This window comes from Erpetoichthys calabaricus, chromosome 4 (genome assembly GCF_900747795.2).
Source record: "Erpetoichthys calabaricus chromosome 4, fErpCal1.3, whole genome shotgun sequence".
In the NCBI taxonomy this organism is placed as follows: domain Eukaryota; kingdom Metazoa; phylum Chordata; class Cladistia; order Polypteriformes; family Polypteridae; genus Erpetoichthys; species Erpetoichthys calabaricus.
In genome coordinates, this window is record NC_041397.2 from 52,896,613 (window position 1) to 52,921,786 (window position 25,174).

A 25,174-nucleotide genomic window follows, 5' to 3' on the forward strand; every position below is an offset into this window, starting at 1 on the left:
TGTCCTCCAGGAGCGAGGGACTGCTTCAGGTTGCTTTTGTCTGGGCAAAACATTCCACAGCATGAAGCTGCTGCTCTTCTCCAGGCTTATCCAGTGACTTTGTTTTGTTCATTCTGCACTTACAAGACAGCCTTCTTTTAGGAGAATTGTTTTCAGAACATGACATTAGCTTTAATAATATTAAATGGGAACCAACCCTGAACTGGATTCCAGTCCACACTGCATTTTCATGCAAACCAAAACAATTTCAAGATTCTTGGTATGTAGCAGGAAACTGGTGCAGATGAACATCAAGAGAATAAGCCTAAGTCTAGAACTGAACCCATGTCTCCAATGCTGTGAGGCAATACCATTACACACTGTGCCACCAGCCCATGGGAATATAATATAATGCAATTCATTTGTATCTCACTATGGGCATGAGCAGACTGGGACTGAATCCTGGCCTGGTGGACATTTGCACCATCATCTTCTCACTCCTTCTATGGGCACTCTGGGTTTCCTCTCGTTTAATAACAGCATGGGATGAATGTGTGTGTGAGGGGACATTGAGACTGACTGGCATCCTGCCCAGTGCTGGTACCTGTTTTGAGCCCAATACTGGAAACTTCACCCACAAACTTTATGGGTACTGTAAATAGATAGACAGAAATGAAAGGCACTATATCAGAGAAAGAAAGAGAGAGAGAGAGAGAGAGAAAGAAAGAAAGAAAGAAAGAAGAAATGAAATAAAGGCACTATAGATAGATAGATAGAAATGAAAGGCACTATATCAGAGAAAGAAAGAAAGAAAGAAAGAAAGAAAGAAAGAAAGAAAGAAAGAAAGAAAGAAAGAAAGAAAGAAAGAAAGGTGCGATAGATAGATAGATAGATAGATAGATAGATAGATAGATAGATAGATAGATAGATAGATAGATAGATAGATAGATACAAATCTGGCCAGATGTACCACAGGTCGACATTTAAAGGCATCAAGTCCAGTCGGTTGTGTCTACAGATGGTAGATGCCGATAGAAGTTTGTTCCTTCCACAGTTCCCCTGGTTGAAGTCACCAGCATTCTAGGGTCTGGATGATGCCTCATTAGAGTATCGGTAACAGAGTGAATCAGGATGGATTCTTGCTCTTGTATTCAATATTATATTATACTAGCAAAACAGGCAAACCTTAGGCTGCTCTGATTTCTCCATCTTTGTCACTGTTGTATTCTATATCCTGCACTTAATGCTCAGCAGATGGCTCTGCTCTTCTTCTTCTTTGTCCTCCTCTTAAAGTGTTCTTTGTCATGTCATCAGACTCTGCCATTTGATTCATGCTCAGCAGATGTTGCTGGTCTTCTTCTTTTTTTCTGCCATGTCATTTTCTCTTAAGATACCCAGGAGTGCATGTCAGTTTGCTGAGATTGCTGCTACTCAAATTTTTTGAATTACTACAACATATCAGGTGGTAACCTCTCATTCAACACCAAGATATTTTTCTATTTCTTATATTATGACATATTTGTATTTCCATGCATTGTTTGTCTTTTTCTGTGCTATTCAGTTACATAAATTTCATTCAGTATCATGCTATACTTCAGTCCGAATATAGATATAATAAAACATTTTCCATATGTTTTAATGACATAGTTGCATTTTTCATGCCCATAAATGTGTGTCTTATGCATATGGAATTTATTTGGTAACATTACCCACCATACTAAACCTGCTCACAAGGTGGTCTACATTAGTGCACAACTTTGTTCCTCTGCTCTGACTCCGACAAGCCCACTATGACTGCACTTCATCTTGGTCTTGATCTACTGCTAGTCCGCAGCCCTGAGGCACACTGCAACAATGCGAAACCCAAAAGCTGGTCTTGTTGCCATTAATATGAACTAAGACCAGACCAGCATGGGATCGTCATCATCCTCATCTGACCTGCAGTGTCTTTCCATAGTGAAACTCCATCCCAAGATGCTTTATCATTACAGAGATATTATTTACTGTTCATGTTAAATGACTTAGGGGGCCACACAGAGAATCAGAGGTGGGAACTGAACCATCAGCCATGGAGCATGCAGCCCACTTTCTTAAGCCCCCGCCACTGAAGGGTGAGGGCCTCCTGTTCACTGAAGACCAGGGCCAACACATCAGTCCCTCTGAACTTTGGGCACAGAACTGTACGTATAGTGAGGTCCATACAATAGTCTACTCAGGGTCCCCAGCTACACGACTTAGAGGTTCAATCAGTCACTGAAGGTTCCAGGCCACCATTAGGAGGCCATCATCGCCCCATGAGGCACTTGCTCGACCTTGTTAGTTACTTACATAAGCGAGCCGTCTACTCAGTGCTTGATTTATGAGCTCATGGGAATGAGTTTGTAACACTGAGTGCCTGACTGTGTGTGGACTCAGTGGGGTTTCCTCTCTGCACGGTGACGTCTGAACAGGCCAGATGACAAAGCTGCACACACAGAGAGATAGGCTGTGAGGCAAAGCCAAAGGCCAATGAGATTTGTGCAAGGCAATGAGAGGCCTGCCATTTCATTTCCGTTTGTGCTTTTTGCTCAGTGGAATGTGCAGATAATAACCGTGCCACAATCACGTTTCTGACAGCTTTGCTATTAGATTTTCTATTTCAGTACAGGCGTGATGCGTGACTGATATATAAGCTGTCACCAATCTGCCAAAAAAATAAAAAATAAAGCTGTGAAAGTCAGATCTCTGTGGACGACTGGCAAACAAGTGCTGTCTTCTGGGCAACATTTCCTGAACAAGTGTCCATTCATAAAAAATGGGCTGTGGGAGGACAAGCCGAGTCAGGTAACTGCAGGGCCTTCATCCGGCCTGTGGATGATCAGATAACGTTCTCAAACCAGTTTAATCCAGTTCAGGGTCAGAGGAGTTTGGAGCCCATCCCAGCAGCACTTGGCATAAAGCAGGAGCCAATCCTACACAGTATACCCACTCATAGGGACACCCACTTGGAGGCAATTTGGAGACGTTGATGAGCCAAAGAAAACATCTTCAGTAATAAAGAAGGAGAAATCAGAGGGTCCTGAGGAAACCCCACTGAGAATGTGCAGACCCCACATGTATCCCGTGCTGGACACATGAGAATCCTTTTGTTAACACAGCCACCCGGCGTCTGTGTGCTAACAGACCTGTCTTGGTCTTTCCAGTCTGTTCAGTTTGGCTTCAAAAATGTTTCCACAAAGCAGGCAGAACAGAATGAGGACGACTTCATCAAATTATTAGGAGAGTAAACCAAGAGAAAAAGGCAATTTGAAAATTACAAGGTGTGTGGAAGAATAATTTTAGGTTAACATAGCATTCATCTTAAAGAAATAGCATAAAGGGTTAATAAATGTTGGAAACTAGATAAAGATCAAGTGAACGACAAAATGTACACTGAAATATAAGAATTGGTTTAGGAAAATACTGAGATAGTCAAGTAGATAAAGAATGTACCAGAAGAAATGTTGATGTTAATATACAAAAATGTACTGAAGGATGACTAAGAAATCAGCAGATGTCCTATAAACTAGAATGGACAATTGTTATATGCACAGAAATTTCAAGGGTGGTTGCACAACTCAAAAGGTATAAGAAGAACCAGAATATAATATAACAGACTTTAATTCTATATAAATCATTTGGGTGTAAACCAACGAACCAACCAAAGTAAAAATGTATGCATTGATTGAGACTGTATGTAAATTCAACAGTTGATAAAATGATCCTCTATTCTTTGTTTCTCTGACCATTCTGATCATGCTGACCAGGCTGTAGTGGACTACTTTTGAAGAATGCTCCCTCCAAGGCGTTTTGCTGAGGAGTAATTAAAAGATACAATGAACAGCTCTTCTCCTGCCTGATTACTGAATCGTCCTGTTAGAGGTGATGCATACAACACGTTCACAATGGCTTATGGGTATTTCAAACACACACAGCACGTGCCCTGCTGTTAGTCTAGCTGAAGCCAAGGTCAAATGAACATGGACTGCACCATTGTTGAACAGCCCGGAGTAGTGAGATTTCTTTGGGAAATTCATCAAAGGATGTTGGCTCAGAATGGAACTGAAAACAGTAACAAAAAGTTTTACGAACAGGTAGAAAGGTTTAAAGTGGGAAGAACAAGTGAAACTGACAAAGCTCAACCTGTTGGACATTCATGAATTTAAAAACAGTCTTGCTGCTCCATGACAACACACATCTCAGTAGTAGAGCTGTGGTTTAAACATCTTCCACATCCCCCTTACAGCCCTGATCAAGCACCATGTGACTGTCACATTGTTGGTCCACTTAAAGAGGCTCTACACAGTCGCAGGTTCACCTCTGATGATGAGGTTGGGGAAGCGGTGCAGGCCTGGATTTGGGAGCAGCTGAAAACCTTCTTCTCCCAAGGAATGAAGATGTTAGTGGAACAATACAAGTGTATCGACCTGCAGGGAGACAACGTGGAGAAGTGATGTTCATCTGCACATAGTTGCTGATATTAAAGGGTAAGTTGCCTTTACCTTTTAATTCTCTCTTATATTAGAGTCTGTCCTGAACACCAGCATCCATTCCTCCAGAAGTGAATAATCAATCGGGCTGAGAGGAGGAAGCCCAATGTGTTGTTGTTTCGCAATAATTTAAAGAAAGCCATGTTTTTGTGAATTTTTTCCAAACCTTATATTTTTTTCCCTGGGATTTATTTTTTTCCATAATTTTTGAACAGTGTATGATTCAGTTTCACTTTCATATTCTACTTTTATTATGATTCAGGATTAGTTATTGGGCGGCACGGTGGCACAGTGGGTAGTGCTGCTGCCTCGCAGTTGGGAGACCTGGGGACCTGGGTTCGCTTCCCGGGTCCTCCCTGCGTGGAGTTTGCATGTTCTCCCCGTGTCTGCGTGGGTTTCCTCCCACAGTCCAAAGACATGCAGGATAGGTGGATTGGCGATTCTAAATTGGCCCTGGTGTGTGCTGGGTGTGTTTGTGTGTGTCCTGCGGTGGGTTGGCACCCTGCCCGGGATTGGTTCCTGCCTTGTGCCCTGTGTTGGCTGGGATTGGCTCCAGCAGATCCCCCGTGACCCTGTGTTCGGATTCAGCGGGTTGGAAAGTGGATGGATTAGTTATTTTATTTCTTTGTTTCGGAAGCCCTGTGACGTTATCTTGGCATCACCATTTTGAGCTTCAGTTGTATAGAAGGGAAAAATTTTATATATATTAGGCATAAATAGCATATTAGCATAAATAGGCATAAAAGTAATTAATAGCTTCAAAAACATTAAGGTTAAGCATAAATTAGAATGTTAAGCAAATAAGATTAACTAAAAAAATCAGTCATATTGCATTATTTTTTTAGCTTGAACGAAAATTTCCAGTATTAAGAAAGCAAAAACGTTGGCGCGATACACATGCAGAGCAATTAAGATATAATGAAAGTAGGAAAATTCTCAAAAATATGATAGTCAAGATTGCATTAACGCAAACAAACAGAAATTATTACTCGGTGAAATAACGGAACAGCGAAAGAGATCGGATAGATTGTTCGGATTTAAGTCAGAGACTTGTAGATTGTCTAATTCGTGTTGCCATCAGGGAAAAGTACTGTTACTTCCCAATGAAGAGGCGTATCCGCGACAAATAAAGGATTTGTGGTTTGGTGAAAGTGAAATCCACATACGCTGTCACGCTTGTGTCACAGAGTTGCACAGATACACAAGAGAGTTTAGAGACAGAAATGTTATTCAGATGCTTCAAACAAACAGAAGTCTCTTTCAGGAGTGAATTGAGCTCCGTGTGTAGTCAGAGGGGACAGTTCTGTCTCTAAATTAAAAGAATAGAGAATCGGGAGCAGAGGATGTCTGGGTCAGTGAGACAAAAGGACAGCTGCTGTACAGGCTTTTAAATGTTTGCAGTGCTTTGCGAGATGCAGATCATGCAGCAGCAGCAATCCAGCAACTGATCGAGCAGAGGAGGTAAAAAAAAAACTATTTGTTTCCCATTGCATCACCGTTTAAGAGGGGGTTTTGGAGGAGCGACCGCTTCTCCTTGGGGTGCGTTCAGCCCCCCTCTTCACAACATGAGCGGCAGAGGCGCTAACGTAGCGTAGGCCAGGCTGGCGTGCAAATCAAGCAGTTTGCCCCCTAGTATATACAAGGGCATTCCCAAAAGTAAGGTCTCCTATTTTTTTAGAAATACAAACAACCGTTTATTTTCTACTAGGGGGCTCTGCCCCCTGCTCGCTTCGCTCACCAACCCCTGGTGTTGGGTAACCCGAAATACATTGATGTATGTATGAGATACATTGAGCTCTTTCTTTTTGGACCCGTGCCTGCTTTGCTTCCGCAGTTTCAGATGCGCGTTGTAGGCGTCTATGTTTATTGTATTTGTCCATGCGGGCTCATTTTTGTAGCTCCTTTAGTCGAGCTGTTTGTTTTTGGAGCCGAGACAGTTTTGCTTCCGCGGTTTCAGATGTGCGTTGTAGGCACCCACGTTTATTTTTTTTATCCATGCGGGCTCGTTTTTGTAGCTCCGTTAGTTGAGCTGGATCGTTTTGGAGCCGTGACCGTGACTCCATTAGTTATCCGTTGTCTACCGTTAGTAATATGGATAATTGCACTTACTGTTAATACGGAGCGTTTTCTGTGGTTGTACTGTTAATAATGCATCACTGTAATGTGATTCACATATGCTATATGGTTTGGACGTGTGAGGATGCCGAACGTTTAATACGGAGAGTTCGTTTATTCTTGTTACCCGGACCATGCTGTGTAGTGTGGACGTTTAGTTCAGAAGCGCGCTGTAGGTGCCTGCGCCTTCCGTACTTTCTCGCGCCTTCCGTACTATCTTTGTGGACCTTTGCGGACTCCATAGTGTCTTCCGTTTGACTCTGGGGTGCAGTGCAGAATCCTCTTTTCTGTGTGGCTGTGTCGTTAGACGTTAGCTATGGGCGCGTTGTTGCTTCATGTCTTATTTACGTTAGTTGAGCTCTTTCGTTTTTGAGCCGTGACTCCTTCGTTCGCGGTGGATCAGTCTTCGCTTATGGTTTATGAGACGTGCGCTGTAGGCGCCTGCGCACTATGTCTCCTGGGTCCATCGCCGTGTACCTGCGTCCGTGCCTTCCAGTTTACCATTCTTGGTTAGTAATATGGATAATGTTTACATCATTTTAAAGGTTAAAGACTTATTTGTTTTTCTACATAATCGCCATTTCGGTCAATGCATTTTTGTAGACGCTGTGGTAGTTTTAGAATGCCCATGTCATACCAGCTCACCGCCATGTCCTTCAGGAAGCAGTGAACCTCATCTTTCACCTCTTCTTCGGAGCAGAATCGCCTTCTGGACAAATGTTCTTTCAACTTAGGGAACAGGTAGTAGTCACTGGGTGCCAAGTCCGGACTATAGGGTGGGTGGGTGATGAAGTTCCAACCGCCGATCTTTACGCACGTTTTCCTCAACCTTCGCGATTGTCTTGTCGGAAATTGACAGTCTCCTGCACGAACTTCGCACTTGGCGGTAGCGTTCAACGGGAGCTCCATTTTCAAGGGCTGCCAAGCCAAGATTGAGCATCCCAGTGAAGCCGCACATGCTTGTTTGGGAGTGGAGGAAGCACCAATCACAACAGTGTGGCCAACAGCCGTACGAACAGTTTCTCTACTTCCCCACCGCTTTGGAGACCTTACTTTTGGGATTGCCCTCGTATGTATATAAAAGGAAAGGTAATGTTAAAATAAAATAATACATACAGACGATGTTATCACAAGCATGAAGATAAGGGCAGATGACAGCGGATTGTGACGGGTGCGCTTCCGTGCACATGATGGGAGCCTTCCTGATTCTAAAACAAACTTCCTGATTACCTCATATGATAGGAAGCAAGGGGAAGGGAGGGAAAATACCAACTATACCCACTAGATGGATCTAAACGGCAAATCTTAATAAAATGAACAATTTTAACAAGCGTAACAGAACAGACCCCTTATTCTGTCTCAGTTCCTACATTGTGCAGGGGGCACATTTTCCCTGACAATAATGATTTCTTTTCTGTTTCTTGTGGAGCTACAAGCCCACATTTGTGCATACATTGCACCTACACATCAAAATAGACAATGGAAGAACAAAATACTCGAATGTTACAGAATAAACACATTGACTTTTAATGCTGATATAATTTATAGTTTAAACTTACAGCACAAGAATTCAGCACATCAGCAAAGCAGGAATCTGGTACAGCAGTGAAAACAGTTACGTGTGTGACTGCAGAGTCTGTTAGTTGGATAGTCTTGGCTTTGTTTAAAGTAAACTTCCAAAGGCTGGATAAATCAACGAATTTCCAAGATAGCAGCACTCGAATGTTAAAAGACTGAGACAGACAGTAAAAAAAACTGAATGTGTTGACTGCTCTTTTAATCACCATATTTAAATATCATTTACCAAAATGAGCATAATAAATGACTAGGAACAGCAGACATCCCTTATTCCTTCTCCTCTCTGTAATCTGGCCTGTAGCATCTGGTGCATGTGGAGAAGTTCACTTTAAGATCTTTTTCACGAATTAGGTAGAGGTCATGAAACGGACAAATGAATTGGTGTTGAAGATGGTCAGTTATTGTACTGGACCACAGGAGCTAAATCTGCTGAAAACACTCTCAGTTTACTAGTCAGTCGAGGTCGCCATCCTGGGCTTTGAGTAGTGACTGAAAGAACAAGATCACGAGTACAAATGTCTGAAATTAGAGTCGCTGTGCAGGCTGACTTTGTGTATTTTTTCCCAAACTTTTATATGTGAATATAAATAAATTATAATTAATTATAATTATAAATAGATTAAAATCAATACATTGGTATGCTCCCACCTATTTATCTGAATTGTGTGTTATACACCAGCCATCCAGAGAGCTTAGGTCAAGCTGTCAGTTGTCTCTTGTTGTCCCTCGTACTAAGTGTAAAACTAAGGGAGACGGGGATTTTGCAGCTGCTGCACTGCGTCTGTGAAACTCTTTACCTCATTACATTAAGGAGTCACCATTAAATGAACACTATGAACATGCACTTCAATTCTCTAGTTGTCCGTGACCTTCACTGATACTGATGGTTCCTTCCTCATAGTCATTTATTTTGTTACAATTTACGGCTGTTTTGCATTGTGTTCCATTGTATTTTATTCTGTTTATTTATGTTTGTTGCATATTTTATTTTCAAGCACTTTGGCTGCAGCATTACCGATGTTCTTTTACATGTGCTCTATAAATAAATGGAAATTGACATTATAAATCTTTGAGTCGGTAAACCACAGCACTGACTGTGTTTGCCTGAACACTTCATCTTGACATCAAAGCTGATTGGAACAAAGAACTTTGTAAAATGAATGACTGACATCAAAACAAACAGCACGGTGGTCCTTGATGTGCACCTGATATTGTTAAGGTGACCTTCGTCTCTCTGTGGCTCTGTAACAGAACAGAAATGTGGGTTGTGAAAATGGAAGGATGGAATGACTAGAGCATGTTGACTGAGCTTATCTGCTTCTGTTTTTGTTTTCAAGATGTGTTTGATACTCTGAAAGAACACAAAGTGAGGTCAGTGTGGCTATGGCCAAGGAGCATGAACTGTTCTACAGTAAGCTAAATAAGGCCTCAAGGTCACTAAATGAATGCTAACGTGACTGGGGTGAATATTTATGCAATCAATTATTTTGTATTTTATATTTGTAATTAATTAGACCACTTGGCAGAGATCTGTTTTCACTTTGACATTAAGTCTTTCTTCTGCTGATCAGTAGATGAAATGTGATTCAAAGTTGTATAACAATAAAATGTGAAACTTGGAAGGGGTGAATGCTTTTTATAGGTACTGTATTGCTATTGTTTGGATTACTGCTGCTTTTACCCAGCAGACCACCCAATAACTGCTATCCATCTCCTCCAAGTAATCCAGAATGAAGACTGATATTTCTGTTCCTCACGTCACCCACACTACCCTATTACTTTGTTCTCTCCATTGTCACCCAATTGCAGTAAGCATCCAACTCAAAAAAACATAACCTTCAGATCCCTGCATGGCTCTTCTCCACATTGCTTTCAGTCTGTGGTCAATAAGTCTTCATTCTACTTCTGCTGCCTGTCCCACCTCTCATCCAGACACTGCTTCTCCATTCTTGCTGACAAGCTGCAGAATGAGCTTCATGTGACCATGTGAACTCCACATTGACTGATGTTCCAGTGCCTATTGATGACTCACTTCGTTACAAATCATCTAAGGACTGCTGAGGTTTGGCTGCTGGGTATCTGCAGCAGTCCCACCCCAGTCAACTGTCAAGCTGCTGTGGTTTTGTTAGAGTTGTAGTTTTGCATCAGGTCTTAGGATTCACTGCAGTCCTATGCTTCTTCTGCTACACTTTGAATTTTGTTCTTTCTTAAACATGTATTTTCTAATAAATCATTATCTATTATGATTTGCTTTTGTAAGTCACCCACTGGAGCCGTATAATAATAAAAGTACACAGAATTGAGAGAAGAAATACACTGCTTGTGGAGAATGGACATGATGATTATTGTGCACATTGTTGTATCCACCATTGGTGTCCTCCCATATACATTGCACAAAAGCCTCCAGACATTCCTGCATGTGGAACACAAAGACTCGTGTGGTCTTGGTCATAGTCAGAGCACTTGGAACTGCTTAACTAGACCTCCAAAAATACTGTGATGAACTGTCAGACAAAGTCAGTGTCACCGAAGTGCAGGAGATCACCCTCCTCAGAATTGCCCACATACTTCATAAAGTCATGACAATTGGACAATAAGACCTAAGGGACATGGAGGGTTCCTGGTAAAAAGCAATCAGCACAAACTGAGAAAAAAATGAAATAATAATAATTATTGTTATTATTATAACAATAACAACATCAATAATAGTAATACTATTATCATGATACAACATTGGGCAATAAGAAAGAGAGGATATGCCTGCTGATCAATTTGGCCACTACAGATGACATGAACATCTTTCTGAAAGACAATGAGACGTTCACCAACTACAATAACTTGGAAAAGGAAGGATGTGGAATGCCAAAATATGTGTAGTACCAACAATAGAGAGACCATTAGGAGCACTCAAGGAAGGATTGGAATGCCCTCCAGTCCACCATTAACCTAATAAAGTGCAGAAGATGGCAGTCATGGACACTGCACACATCTTCAGAAAGGTGCTGGGGTGAATCAGTTCAATCTGGCAGAGGCTTAACCTGTGGTCTGTGTGTGGATCCCAATGCCCCAGTGCAGTGACCGGGACAAAAATGGGACCATCATTCAAATGAGACATAAAACTGACTCTCTGTGGGCATCCTTCGAAATGAACAAGACGCATCCTGATGGCCTGGCTATATATTTTTCCATGGCCTAGTCATTTTGCTCTTCCCCAAGTCATCCCCTGTCTTTTATTGGCTAACTATCTCTCACCTCTTCACCACCTAACAGCTAATGTGTGGTGAGCATATTGGTGCAAAAATGGCTGCCATCGCACCATCCAGGTGGATGCTACACATTAGTGGTAGCTGAAATGGCTCTGCAATCACCATGTAAAGTACTTTGAAATAGTGAGAAAAGTGCTATATAAATGTAAAGAATGATATCTTTTTTGATATCTGGATGCGCCAGAAACTACCAAAATATTATCTATCTATCTATCTATCTATCTATCTATCTATCTATCTATCTATCTATCTATCTATCTATCTATCTATCTATCTATCTATCTATTATTGCTCATATCTATTTGTGTATCTTTGTATTTATTGACTATTTTAAACTTTGCTTTTGATTTCCAGCAGATTGTTGTGGGATGTAGTTGAGGAAAGCAGCTGAAATAAAAGAAAAAAGTTAAGGTAAGAATTTTTTTTTATTTAGGCAGAAATGCAGAATATGTTTGCCTTTTTCGGTTATTAAACAGGTTCAACTTTTCATGCCACCTCTGTCCATATTTTTGATCTCATTGTATGCCCTCCCACACTAGCAGTACAGAATGGCGTGCGGTGTGAAGCGGAGCTCTTACCAGCCCCACGCAGATCTATCAGGCCGTGCATTTTCCACTGAGCTCCACTGCTTTACTCCTTCACTAAAAGTCAGATTGCCATTTGAGAATGTAGTAGAAGTGAGGTCAGATCATCACTCATCCAGTCTCCGCATTTGCTAATTGCAGTAGAGGGTTGCGAAGCTGGCGCCTGGCCACGCTGACTTGGGTGCTGCCAGTCCTTCACAGGTCGTATATCTGCACACACACGCCTGGCCAGGTTAGAGCCCCCAATTCACCTAACCTGCACAAAGCTGAGACAGACAGGAGAGAATATGCAGACTCTGCACAGACACCAACTGTGCTGAACTGTAACCACTGTGCCACCACTTGGCTCTTGTGTTAGCAGTAATGCAACACTTCTAAATCCAGTGCTGGCCTAATACCTATTTTTAAACGAAAATGTGAATTTACAATTTAACTGCATGAAAATAAAAATGTATATTTTTGCCAAAAGTAATATTTCTTTTATTGGAACATAAAAATTCAACATGTACCTTTTTTTTTGCATCAGACAGCATTAAACTTCCCATTCTGACACATTTGGGCGATGGTCACAAGGGAACCCTCTCTATATTAAAAAAAAAAGCAAACTAATTACAGAGTACCCCTCGGCAAACTGCGCACTTGAATCCCCTGTGTGCTCTGGTCATAATTACAATCCAGGACTGCTAACCCCATGCATGCAGCACTAAAGAACTCGCAGGATTTGCCTCACACATTTTATTTTATGTTTCTTCAGCAGCACACATATTAACAGTTGTGACAAGTTTCATAAAGCATTGAGCTACGCCATGGCAGTGTTATGATGATACTTTGTTATTGTAACATGATGCATAAAAAGCAGACTATCCAGACTGCCTTAGTGTTCTTAATGTGTAAAAGTGAGTTTGGAAAAAGTCCGTTCAAGCATTTTAGTATTAAGAGGAATGCAGGAGTATCCCGAGGCTGATGAGACCACATACTCTAAAGTTCATCTTCATTTCCTGCCATGCTGTAAGGTATATTTAATTACAACTACAGCATGTGTTTATTATGTGGGCTCAGTCTGTCTGCTGATACACCATCATCTGGGAAGGGTCTCCCATAGATAGATAGATAGATAGATAGATAGACAGACAGACAGACAGACAGACAGACAGACAGACAGACAGACAGACAGACAGACAGACAGACAGACAGACAGACAGACAGACAGACAGATAGATAGATAGATAGATAGATAGATAGATAGATAGATAGATAGATAGGTAGATAGGTAGATAGATAGATAGATATATTCTTTATTAATCCCAATGGGAAATTCACAGTTTCAGTCCCTAGGGAGGTGAGACGGCCACATTTAGCTGCTGGTTATGCGTTTGTTGTGCTCCAAGAATTCCAGCATCGACACTCAATCCGAAGTGATCAGCTGCCCGATACTTTCTTGCTGCTCTATTCTCTGGTAAGACAGTCTGTCCCTGCAACCTGATGATTTACGCTAAAGCCCACATCACTTCTCAGCAGGTGAATGGTGCTCTTTGTGGGCAGAGCCAGGATGCAACTCTCTGCAAGCTCTTCTTCATCCTCGAGTGCTTAGGAGGCTAGTGAGTACATCTATAAACTTGATGCATGTTTCTCAGAAACCACTGCACACTGGGGAAATTCATGGAAATATAATATCTTCAACACCTTTAAAAGTGACTAAATGAAAAAAAGTTAGAATAGAATTCAGTTTAAATAAAGCCTAATTCACATAACTTATGTTTGTCTAAAGTCCTAGCAGAACCCACAAAAAGTTAAATAAAAAGACCCAGCAGAGCAGTGTAAAGAAAGAACCTTAAAGTCCTATCCACAGGTTACCTCCATGGCCATCTCTGGAATTATTTCTGTGGTCAGCTACATGCTTTGAATGCTGGGCCTGTTTCTCAGAGCTGCTTCTGGTGGCCCCAGGTATGCAACACTCTTGAGATCCTATATACAATTTATCCCCTGCTGTTTCACTGGCTCTTTGCTCCCCATAATATACAGAAGAGTCCATATGGGGACACTCTGCTGTTGCTCCCTATTGGGCAAGTAGACTTCTCATTCACACCCTTTAGGCTCCAGTGATTTTCTGTGGTCATAACAACATGAGCTCCAGGCCCAAGGACTGGCGAGCATTCTGACAAACTGATAGACATGGGTATCAATTAATCCATGTGTTTTTGTTTTGGGATTTTCTCTCTGAAAAATGGATTTGAAGCTGACAGACCACCCCTCTCTATGCCCCTCACCCTGGGTACCTTTGTATTAATGTTTAATTAGCATGATCATCTTCTGCTGCTCCTGATAGGGGTCACCACAGTGGATCATCTTTTTCCATATCTTTCTGTCCTCTACATCTTGTTCTGTTACACCCATCACCTGCATGTCCTCTCTCACCACATTCATAAACCGTCTCTTAGGCCTTCCTCTTTTCCTCTTGCCTGGCTGCTCCATCCCTAGCATCGTTTTCCCAATATATCTAGCATCTCTCCTCTGCACATGTCCAAACCAACGCAATCTTGCCTCTCTGACTTTGTCTCCAAACTGTCCAACTTGAGCTGACCCTCTAATGTACTCATTTCTAATCCTGTCCATCCTCGTCACACCCAGTGCAAATCTTAGCATCTTTAACTCTGCTACCTCCAGCTCTGTCTCCTGCTTTCTGGTCAGTGCCACCATCTCCAACCCATATAACATAGCTGGTTTCACTACCGTCCTGTAGACCTTCCCGTTCACTCTTGCTGATACCCGTCTGTCACAAATCACTCCTGACACTCTTCTCCACCCATTCCACCCTGCCTGCACTCTCTTTTTCACCTCTCTTCCACAATCCCCATTACTCTGTACTGTTGATTCCAAGTATTTAAACTCATCCACCTTCACCAACTGTACTCCTTGCATCCTCACCATTCCACTGACCTTCCTCTCATTTACACACATGTATTCTGTTTTGTTCCTACTGACCTTCATTCCTCTCCTCTTTAGAGCATATCTCCACCTCTGCAGGGTCTCCTCAACCTGCTTACTACTATCGCTACAGATTACAATGTCATCAGCAAACATCATAGTCCAAGGGGACTCTTGTCTAATCTTGTCTGTCAACCTGTCCATCACCATTGCAAATAAGAAAGGGCTCAGAGCCGATCCCTGGTGTAATCCCATCTCCATGTTGAATGCATCCATCACTCCTACTGCAGACCTCACCACCGTCACACTTCCCTCTTACATATCCTGCACCACTCCCGACTTCCCCATATAATACCACAACTCCTCTCGAGGCACCCTGTCATATGCTTTATCTAAGTCCACAAAGACACAATGGCCTTCACTATACTTCTCCATCAACACACTCAGAGCAAGAGCATCAAACAAATTGCATCTGTTGTGCTCTTCCCTGGTATGAAATCATAGTGCTGCTCACTAATCATCACCTTCATTCATAACCTAGGTTCCCCTACTATGTTCCATAACATCATGCTATGGATGATCAATTTCAGCCCTCTGTAGTTACTACAGTTCTGTACACCACCCTTATTCTTAAAAATCGGTACCAGTACAATTCTTCTCCATTCCTCATGCATGATCTTCCCCAAATCAAAATCCTCGCAACTGATGTTTTTATGGTGCTAATGTCTTTGCAGAGCACCAAAAGATTATATTCATTAATTAAAGGTAGCATACTCAGCAGACATCACAACTTAAACAAACATGGAAAGGTGCTATATAACATAAAAGCTGTCTGTCTTTTTATTTAATGTGCCTGTGTAAAGCTTTAGGCAGTAAAAGGCTTAGCCAGATATCTTATGGGTTGTGACCTCCAGCTGTCCAGCATAGCAATGTGGATAGCAACTGTATACAAGCTAAGTCTAAAATGGTGGTGCCCACGAGAAACACATGATATGGCAACAAGACATAAAATATTTTTTAACAGTTTTAATGATTGCCCTTAGCACAAAAGAAACTTTAAATATTTTCTGTTTTCTATAACCTCTAAAAAGACACAAAGAACAAGACAAACTCTAAATAAATACATACAATTTTAAAGAAAAAACAAAATCATAACAGCCTGTTCTCCAACTACAATTAACAATTGCACCACCATTCATTTTTATTTTAAAGTGTCATGGTTTTGCTGCCTTACTTTCTGCTGGCTTTAGTTTTGTTTATTTTGCCCATTTCTCTTCGTGTTCTATTAATTTGTTAATGAAGTGGTTTGTATTACATTATTTCTTTATTTGTTTGTCATTGAATTTCTTTGTTTCAGTTAATCATATTGTAGTTTCCATCCATCCGTTTTGTAATTATTCAATGTTAAACGTCACCGTTGGAGTGGTGTTTTTAAAGTGGTGGTCAGAGGTCTCTGCCACACATCTCTTTGAAGGTGTTGTGGAAAGCACACATTTTTGTCTCATCTGATCATAAAAATCTTTTCCAACATCACAACCGGGTCACTCAGATGCTTCTTGGATCTTCTTGTGTGATGGCTTCTTTCACCTACAAGCCAGTGTTATGCAGAGCTCTCGATATGGTTGACTGGTGCACCTTTACTCCAGTCTGAGCTGCTGAACTCCTGGTTGACAGAGTTGCCGTGTCTTCTCTCACAAGTTTCCATCTTATTTATGCTTTCAGGGACTGAGTCTGGGTGGTCTGACATACTGTAGCTTCCAATTCCAATAATTAAACCAGCAGGACATTCCAACACTTGGAGATTGTTTTGTACCCTTTTCCTAATTTATGTATTTGGATTATTTGTTCTCAGATTTTTTGGAATGCTTTTTAGTCTTCACTTTCCCACAACTTTAAGGGTTTTGACCTGAAAATATGGTGGGTTTATAATGGTGGAGGCCAAATGGAAAGCAACTGTGTCTGGGTTAGGCCCTGGATTCTCACCCTTTCAAATGTTGACACTTATACAAATAGCATATTTAATTTTTTTCTGCTTTTATGATTTTTTTCTAACATGAAACAATGTCACACATATATTTTTTTTCATTTGGAGTTTCAGTATTTAAAAGAGAAAAAGAATATGCAGAATTTGTTACTCGATAAAATTGGTCAAGAGGATGAGCACTTTTGAAAGGCATTCCATTTTTTTGCTTTAACTAAGTACTGCGTCAACAGACATCAGGGGTTTGGTTCCAGTTTATTTGTTTTTGCTCTTCTCGCTGTTCTAATGCAAACACTTTATTAGCAGTCCCTGCAAATGTTTCTGATTTACTTTGCTGATGAAATAAGCTGAAATTTGGCAGAGGGTAATGAGTGTGGTTTCCCTCTCAGCCTCCACCACAAGCAAAAAAAAATGCAGATTCAGTTTCTGGTGTCAGCAGCAAGCAAACCATCAGTTGTTTCTCTCTGCTTTTGAGTGCGCGTGAATTCACAATAATCGACGTTTAGGGGTTGTGTCAAATGTGAAAGTAGGTTGCATGCTGTTTTAACCAAGAGCAAAAGATTTACTGTATTTGATTAAAACATTGTTTCCTAACTTTAGATTTTTCAGATCATTGGACAATGGTGGGCAGATTTCACAGTCAGTTATTGGCAAAAGCCATTTATGTTTTTCTCACAGAGCTCCTCATATATATGTGGCACAAAGCAAAGGGAAAGCCAAACAGTTGAAACCATTTGCCAGTTCAGAAAACCAGAATAACACAAAAGAGCAATCATACGGTGCCTGGAGAAGCCAAGGACTTTGAGACCAGGAAGTGAACATGTCTGCATGTTTATTAAAAAAGGGGCTAAATAAAGTCATCAGTAAACACTGAAAATGTCTGATTGCAAAGTTGGCATATCTGAATGAAACATATGCTTAGGACCTAAAGCAGGAAAAGGAAAACCACATTAAAGACAAAAATAGGCACAACAACATCAGTTCAAGTTTTATTTGCCACATGCAAACAGCACATTGGAATTCTTCTTTGCACTTTTTCTTTCAGGAAACAATCCATCCATCCATTTAAGAAATTGCCTTGTTTTAAAATTTAGAATCACAGAGAACCTGAGCCTTTCCAAAATGGGAAACTGTACTTGTACAGTGGGCCAACCAACAGCTAACCATCCCTTTTTTAAAACGTACCCTTCTTCAGTCTATCTATCTATTTCATTTCTAAGTGTCAGAGAGCAGCAAAAAAGTCCAGGACCTTCACTGGCCTGCCTGGAGGTAAACCCCACCCCGTGCAGCCTGATCCTTAAACTCTATAGGTGTGCTTCAGCCTGCACAGGCCCAAAATGGAGAGCTGGCTTTTCAAGTTCAAAATATGTTTTAAATGTTCAAAAATGGACTTTGAGGTAAAGGAAACTGTCAAACCTTTGGCTTGAGAGACAAGGCCAAGGAATAATCTTTATAAATGAAGGATTGTATTTGTATAAACAAAAAAAAAAAAACACAAAAAGATCAGGCAGAGAAAAAATACAAAATAATTGCAAAAAGGTTATACCTGAAAATGCAATCAAAATCAATTGGTATGCAGTCATCCCTCACCTACCACGGGGGTTACATTCCAGAGCCCCCCACGATAGGTGAAAATCCGCAAAGTAGCGACCTTATATTTATTTTATTATTTATATATATTTTAAGGCTTTATAAACCCTTCCCACACTCTTATAAACCTTACCACCTTATTACGTCCACTTACAACTCGTTTTGTGCCCTGGTTAAAGGACACTGCGGCCGTAGATCTTATATTCTTTTCCTCCTTTTTAAATAAAAAGAATCGTGGACTCATTGATGCCGTAATGGCGTCCTACAGCGGTGTAGCTGTTCCCTTCCTTCAACATATCCAAACCTTTTACCTTTTCGGCAATCGTTAGCATCTTCCGTTGGCGCTTGGGCACGGCCCCTGAAGCAGTAGTAGGAGCAGATCGTTTTGGAGCCATAACGAAGGGCTTCACTACGCACAAAAATAAACACAAAAGAGCGCAAAAGTTCATTCTTTACACAGCAAAACACGTTGATGCTGAATGAGTGAGACGAGACTTCCTGGTTAACGCAGCGGAATTGAATTCGGCGCCCTGTTGCTGAGCCAATCAGCACACACAAACTTAACTGCGTGCTCTGATTAGGTAGCTTCTCAGCCATCCCCCAATAGCGTCCCTTGTATGAAATCAACTGGGCAAACCAACTGAGGAAGAATGTACCAGAAGTAAAAAGACCCATTGTCCGCAGAAACCCACGAAGCAGCGAAAAATCTGCGTTATATATTTAGACTAGCAAAATACCTGCGCTTCGCAGCGGAGAAGTAGTGTGTTAAAGAGGTTATGAAAAAAAAAGGAAACATTTTAAAAATAACGTAACATGATTGTCAATGTAATTGTGTTGTCATTGTTATGAGTGTTGCTGTGTTTTATATATATAATATACACACACACACACACATAAACATATATATACATATACATATATATACATATCTACATATACATACGTATGTATTCACATATACACATCCCCATAAACATATATATATACATATACAAATTTACATATCTACATATATATATATAAATATAGACATACATATATACATACATACATTCACATATATATATATATATATATATATATATATATATATATATATATATATATATATATACTGTATATATACTGTATATATACATATGTACTTATTGGCTCCTGTATTTAGGATATAGCAGGTTGGATAATGGACGGATGGACATTTATATGCATAGCCCCATTTGCCCGTTTTCGTTTTTTTTCTTTCTTCAGTAATATTTCAGTAAACCTGGAGCCTGTCAGTTCAAATCCTGGTACTGACACCACTGTGTGACCCTGAGGAAGTCACTTCACCTGCCTGTGCTGCAAAAAACAAAAGTAATGTAACAAATTGTACCTCAGATGTCGTAAGTTGGTGGAATAAAGGCATAAGTAAAATAGATAAATATGTATTATACACATAGGAACAATTCATTTATTTTCAGTTAAGTCATCTGCAGCAAACTTTTATAAATGAGGGTTTCTCCTTTTAGATAGTGCAAACTGTTTCTTGTTCATTGACGTTTTCTCTTGGAGAGCTTTTTTCATTTCATTGAAAATGAAAGCAGCAGCTGCCAAAATATGTAGCTTTCTTATTAATTTTTCAACATTGTGTAAAATAAATGTATAAAGTAACATAAAAGGTTTAAATACTGGTTATCCTTTTACACTAAAATATTACTAAAGAGATACAAAAAAAGTAAAATGGATATGTTCTTTTTCTTTAAGGAGATTAAATATTACTGAAGAAACAAAAAAAAAAAATTAAACAGCCAAATGGGGCTATGCATACGAACTTAAAAGGTTTAAATAAAACCGAAATATATATTTTATTTTTACTTGCTTAACTTGTGGAGGGTGTATCCTGTAGCAAAGCTGTAACTTTTTTCATGAAAGCCCGTTTCAGTCAATAAGTCTTAAAAAAACGTGTAAAGATATTGACAATAAGCTAAGCAAACCCAGGAAGACATGGAATCATTTAAATCAAGTATCATTACATCTTCCTTTCTTAAAGAGAAGTAAGGCAGTACTTATAAGCTTAAATATTTATATATAGACATACATATATATATATATATATATAGACATACATATATATATATATATATATATATATATATATATATATATCCGAAGCCGTGCAAGCACACTCTTGAGAATGCAATGTATAGTTGTACAGAAGAAAAGCAATCTTGCCTCAAATGAATGGCAACCTTTTGTAGGTCTATGAAGTTAATTTAAACTTTAGGTTTACACAGTGCTTTCTTTCCGAAGTACCTGCACTCATGAATATGTCTGTATGTGTCAGTCAGTCAAATCCACGCGCTTCGCACCGGCGAAGTACCGCTTTTAAATTATTATTAAGAAGAAAATAAAACCTTTTTAAATTGAGGGAAAATATACTAATAACAGTTTGTTAAGGATCTGTTTTTTTGTGAAGCTGCCTTTACTCGAGTGATCACTTCGACCTGACTTGGTGGCCAACCATAAGCGTTACCTGGAAGTAACCACCCATACAATCAGATTGTGAATCAGACTACGAATGCCGTGAATGTAATTACACACTCACTGCACTTGCTTACGGTAATTGAACCTCGGACGTCAGCGCTAGAGGGGCTTAGCAGCGGTGAAGTATTGCTTTTAAATTTTAATTAAGAACAAAAGAAAACCTCAGAGGTTCGATTCCCGTAAGGGAGTGAAGTAACTGGCCAGTTACCTACCAGGTAACGGTCATGGTTGGACAGCAAGTGACGTAACATCAGCCACGGTGCCTTCAGTTGTGAGAAGCAGATCATAGAATGATTGAAAATAGTTTTGCATTTACCTTCTTAGTAAAAGGCGAGCTTTTAAGCCTGACAAATCACCCAGTAAATGCACACGATTAATTGCACATGTGTTAATATGTATGGTTACACAGTATTAAAAGACAGTGAACAACGTGAATCACCTTTGTTCCCACGTTTGATAAAAGGCGAGCTTTTAAGCCTGAGAAATCACCCCGTAAATGCACACGTTTAATTGCACATGTGTTAATATGTATGCTTACACAGTATTAAAAGACACTCAAAAATTAACGTCATTTACCATCAGCCACGGTGCCTTCAGTTGTGAGAAGCAGATCATAGAATGACTGAAAATAGTTTTGCATTTACCTTTTTAGTAAAAGGCGAGCTTTTAAGCCTGAGAAATCACCCCGTAAATGCACACGTTTAATTGCACATGTGTTAATATGTATGCTTACACAGTATTAAAAGCAGTGAAAAATTAACGTCATTTACCTTCATTCCTGCGTTTGACTCGTGCTGTAAATCTCTTCCTTGTTTTTAGTTCACGTGATTACGTAGGAGGCGTGATGACGCGATACGTGACTCCGCCTCCTCCATTAGAGCATATGGACAAAAAACATGTTCCAGTTATGACCATTACGTGTAGAATTTCGAATTGAAACCTGCCTAACTTTTGTAAGTAAGCTGTAAGGAATGAGCCTGCCAAATTTCAGCCTTCCACCTACACGGGAATTTCGAGAATTAGTGATGAGTGAGTGAGTCAGTCAGTCAGTCAGTCAGTCAGTCAGTCAGTCAGTCAGTCAGTGAGTCAGTGCCTTTTATTAATATGTATAGATATGCTTACATATAAAATCCGTGATAGAATGAAGCCGCGAAAGTCGAAGCGCGATATAGACAGGGATTAATGTAGTTCATAATCCAGAAATCAGAATCCAAAAGATAAATTTAAAAAATAAACTATAAGAAGCCCAATATACTTTGTCACACACGTGTGCTTGGGAGTCAACCAAAGGGACCAGGAAACGTCAATTCCACGCCAGGCCCGGCGGCAGTGTGGTGCACTAAACCTCTCTCTTTTCTCTCCGCAGACCAAATACAAAAAATCCTTCCTGTCCCGGCCCTGAGGACGTCACTTCCTGTGAACCAGCTATAAAGCCCCTCATCCTCCATACTTAGACCGTTCTGTTTTGGACTCTAACCTGTACACATTGTACGCTATTTTAAAGCCTTTTGCAGCCAGGGAAACTATATGGGTGGCTGCCCCAAACCTTCATTGTGTGTCCAGCTGTTTCTTTCACAACTTACAATAGAAATCTGCACTTGTCTTCACTCAATGACACTCTGAGTGGATCCATTTCTTCTACCAGAATATAAAGGTGGAGGGCAGTCCCTCTGAAGTGACATCATGGTGGCTCCACTTCTGGTTGCTTCTGTAGAATACAAGGAATACAGCCAGGTGATGATTATACAATAAAATTATTCAATAGAAAATTACTAAATAATACTTAAATTATTATAAAAACAATATTAACAAAAAAATACATAACCAAAAGAAAAATATTAATTCAAAAAACAACAATGAAAAGGAAGACATACAAAAATCAGGGAATAAACAAAACAAATTGGCTTCACGATAAACAGCACTAAGAAAAATAAATTAAATGAATTTGTAGGCATAAATTAGCCAAAAAATAAAGTTGCAAAAATAATGCATGAAGTTACAAAATATGGCAATGTCGTATGGAGTAATTAATAATGATAATAATAAAAACATAAATAAATAAAGGGCACTGTGACTGACATCCCATGCAACTCGGTCCATTTGAGGCTGGAAGAGAGAGGGGTTATGAAGAAGTGGGCAGTTAAATCTGAGGATTTCCAGTTGGGCCGCAGAGGAAGGCTGCTTTTCTCTTGAACTCGTGCAAATCAGTGGACCATTGTGTCAGGAGAGACCGAGAAGAAGCTGAATATTGAGACCTTAATAAGAAAGCCAGGAGAGTGTCCTGGGGCCAAAACACCAGGGTAGTGAAGACGAGGTCCCTCAAGGCCATTAGAGTGGGGGGGTGGGGGTACTGTACATACACACTTTGTTTGCCTGACTGGATGTTTGCACCCCAGGGTCGCAACAATATTGAAGGAGAATTTGCATAAGACATTTTTAGTGGGGTTGTAACTTCAAGCCTTCAAATGATCCAAATTTTAGGTCTGTCTGCCTTTCCTTATTTTTATTCCTTATTAAATTAGAAAGGAGAGTTTCCAGAATCCATCCCAGAAGATGGTGCATCACCTCACTAAGGTGTAGTGGTCCATAGCTTCCTCAGTATGCAATTGCCATTGGTTGGTGAGGACAAACTGAGTTGCTGACTAGGTACTCTGATTGAACTCCCCCATTTAAAGAGCATGCAAAGAAGATCCAGAATGTGGACAATCTGAAGGAGCACATCCCTGAGACCTGCAATAGCGCAGAGATCAAAAAAATTTGAGAACCACTGGTAGTTTTCCATTAACATTTTTAATAGCTATAGTGTATTCAAATGTCACATTTTTCTGGAAGTCCTCATTTATTTAGAACATTCCCAAAATAATGCACTTCCTCATTTACTCCCACATATCATTTTCTAACCCACTTAATCCAGACAAGGGCCACAGGAGGGGGCAGCAGCCTACCCCAGGCTAGCATAAGGCACAAGGCAGGAACAAACCCTGAACAGGGTGCCAGTCCAGTGCAGGTTGAGCACACGCATACACACACCAAACACACACTAGCGCTAATTTAGTGCTATCAGTTCACCTAATCTGCATGTTTTTGGACAGGAGGTGGAAACCCATGCAGACACGGGGAGAACATGCAACCTCCATACTGTGAGGACCCAGAACACAAACCCTGGTCTCCTTACTGTGAAACGGCAGTGCTACAGGGGAACACGGGGCAAGTTGTCTCAAGTTTTAGTTAGTCAGCTGTGGATGGGTCAAATATGAAGTTATTGCCAAGCAAAGGCCTGCATTGATTAGGTAAATTAACATTAAACAGATGCAAAATAACAAGCATTATCAACAGAGATACTTAGTATGCAATAAACTCATTTAAACCAGGACACTTGAGATGTTACAACATGCCCCAGGATGGGGTATGTTATCTCACAAGCAGGGGCACGTTGTCACGAATAGTTAAAGCTGTCATCAAGTAGGCCTTTAAAACATACCAACTACTAGAGACTAACTCAGTTGCAACAGCATCATGTTCCTGTAACAAAACACAATTTTACAGTCTTAGGCTGCTCAGTTTTACAGGTCTAGTCCTGGCCCATATCAGTGCCATAGTTGCACAGCAACTGCTTGCTGCTTCTGGCAGTTCCAGCAACGCGAATGGGGGCAGGCAGCTTCATGATGATATCAGTGGCATCATGCTCCCATATTTCATCCTTTTCCGGGAAGATTGAAAATGAAGTCTTGTTTTGACGGAATTCGACGCATGTGACATGTGACAACAAGCCCCAATAGAGGTCAGTACATTTCAGTTTTCAGCAGCACCAGCGAAGTTAACGTAAACAACTAGCACAATGCACAATAAATTCAGGATTCAAAGATCTGCAAATCAGTGCTTGAAAAAGTTACCTGTGTTGAAATACTCTCCGGAAATGTGAAAAACTCTGATACACGAAAAGATGCTTTTTCGTTGACAAAAATACGAGTTTTAATCCGTGATGTAACTAACAATCCTACTGTTTACCTGACCTTCTGCTACTCATCGCTGTATTGTTTACACACTGTCCAGTGACGTCAGCACACCATAGATAGAATAAGTTTTGCTAGACGACCCTTGAGACAACCTGCCCCGTCTTCCCCC

General features: G+C 40.4%; 1 protein-coding gene across 1 annotated transcript in view; it reads left to right on the forward strand.

Annotated features, from left to right (window-relative positions):
- Window positions 1–24,965, forward strand: part of LOC114650029 (BCLAF1 and THRAP3 family member 3-like) — a 96,572-nt gene extending 71,607 nt beyond the window's left edge. Inside the window, exon 12 of the mRNA XM_051926911.1 lies at window positions 24,954–24,965. The gene's annotated coding sequence lies outside the window, so the exon portion shown is untranslated. The remainder of the gene's footprint in view (window positions 1–24,953) is intronic.
- The last annotated feature ends 209 nt before the right edge of the window (window positions 24,966–25,174 follow it).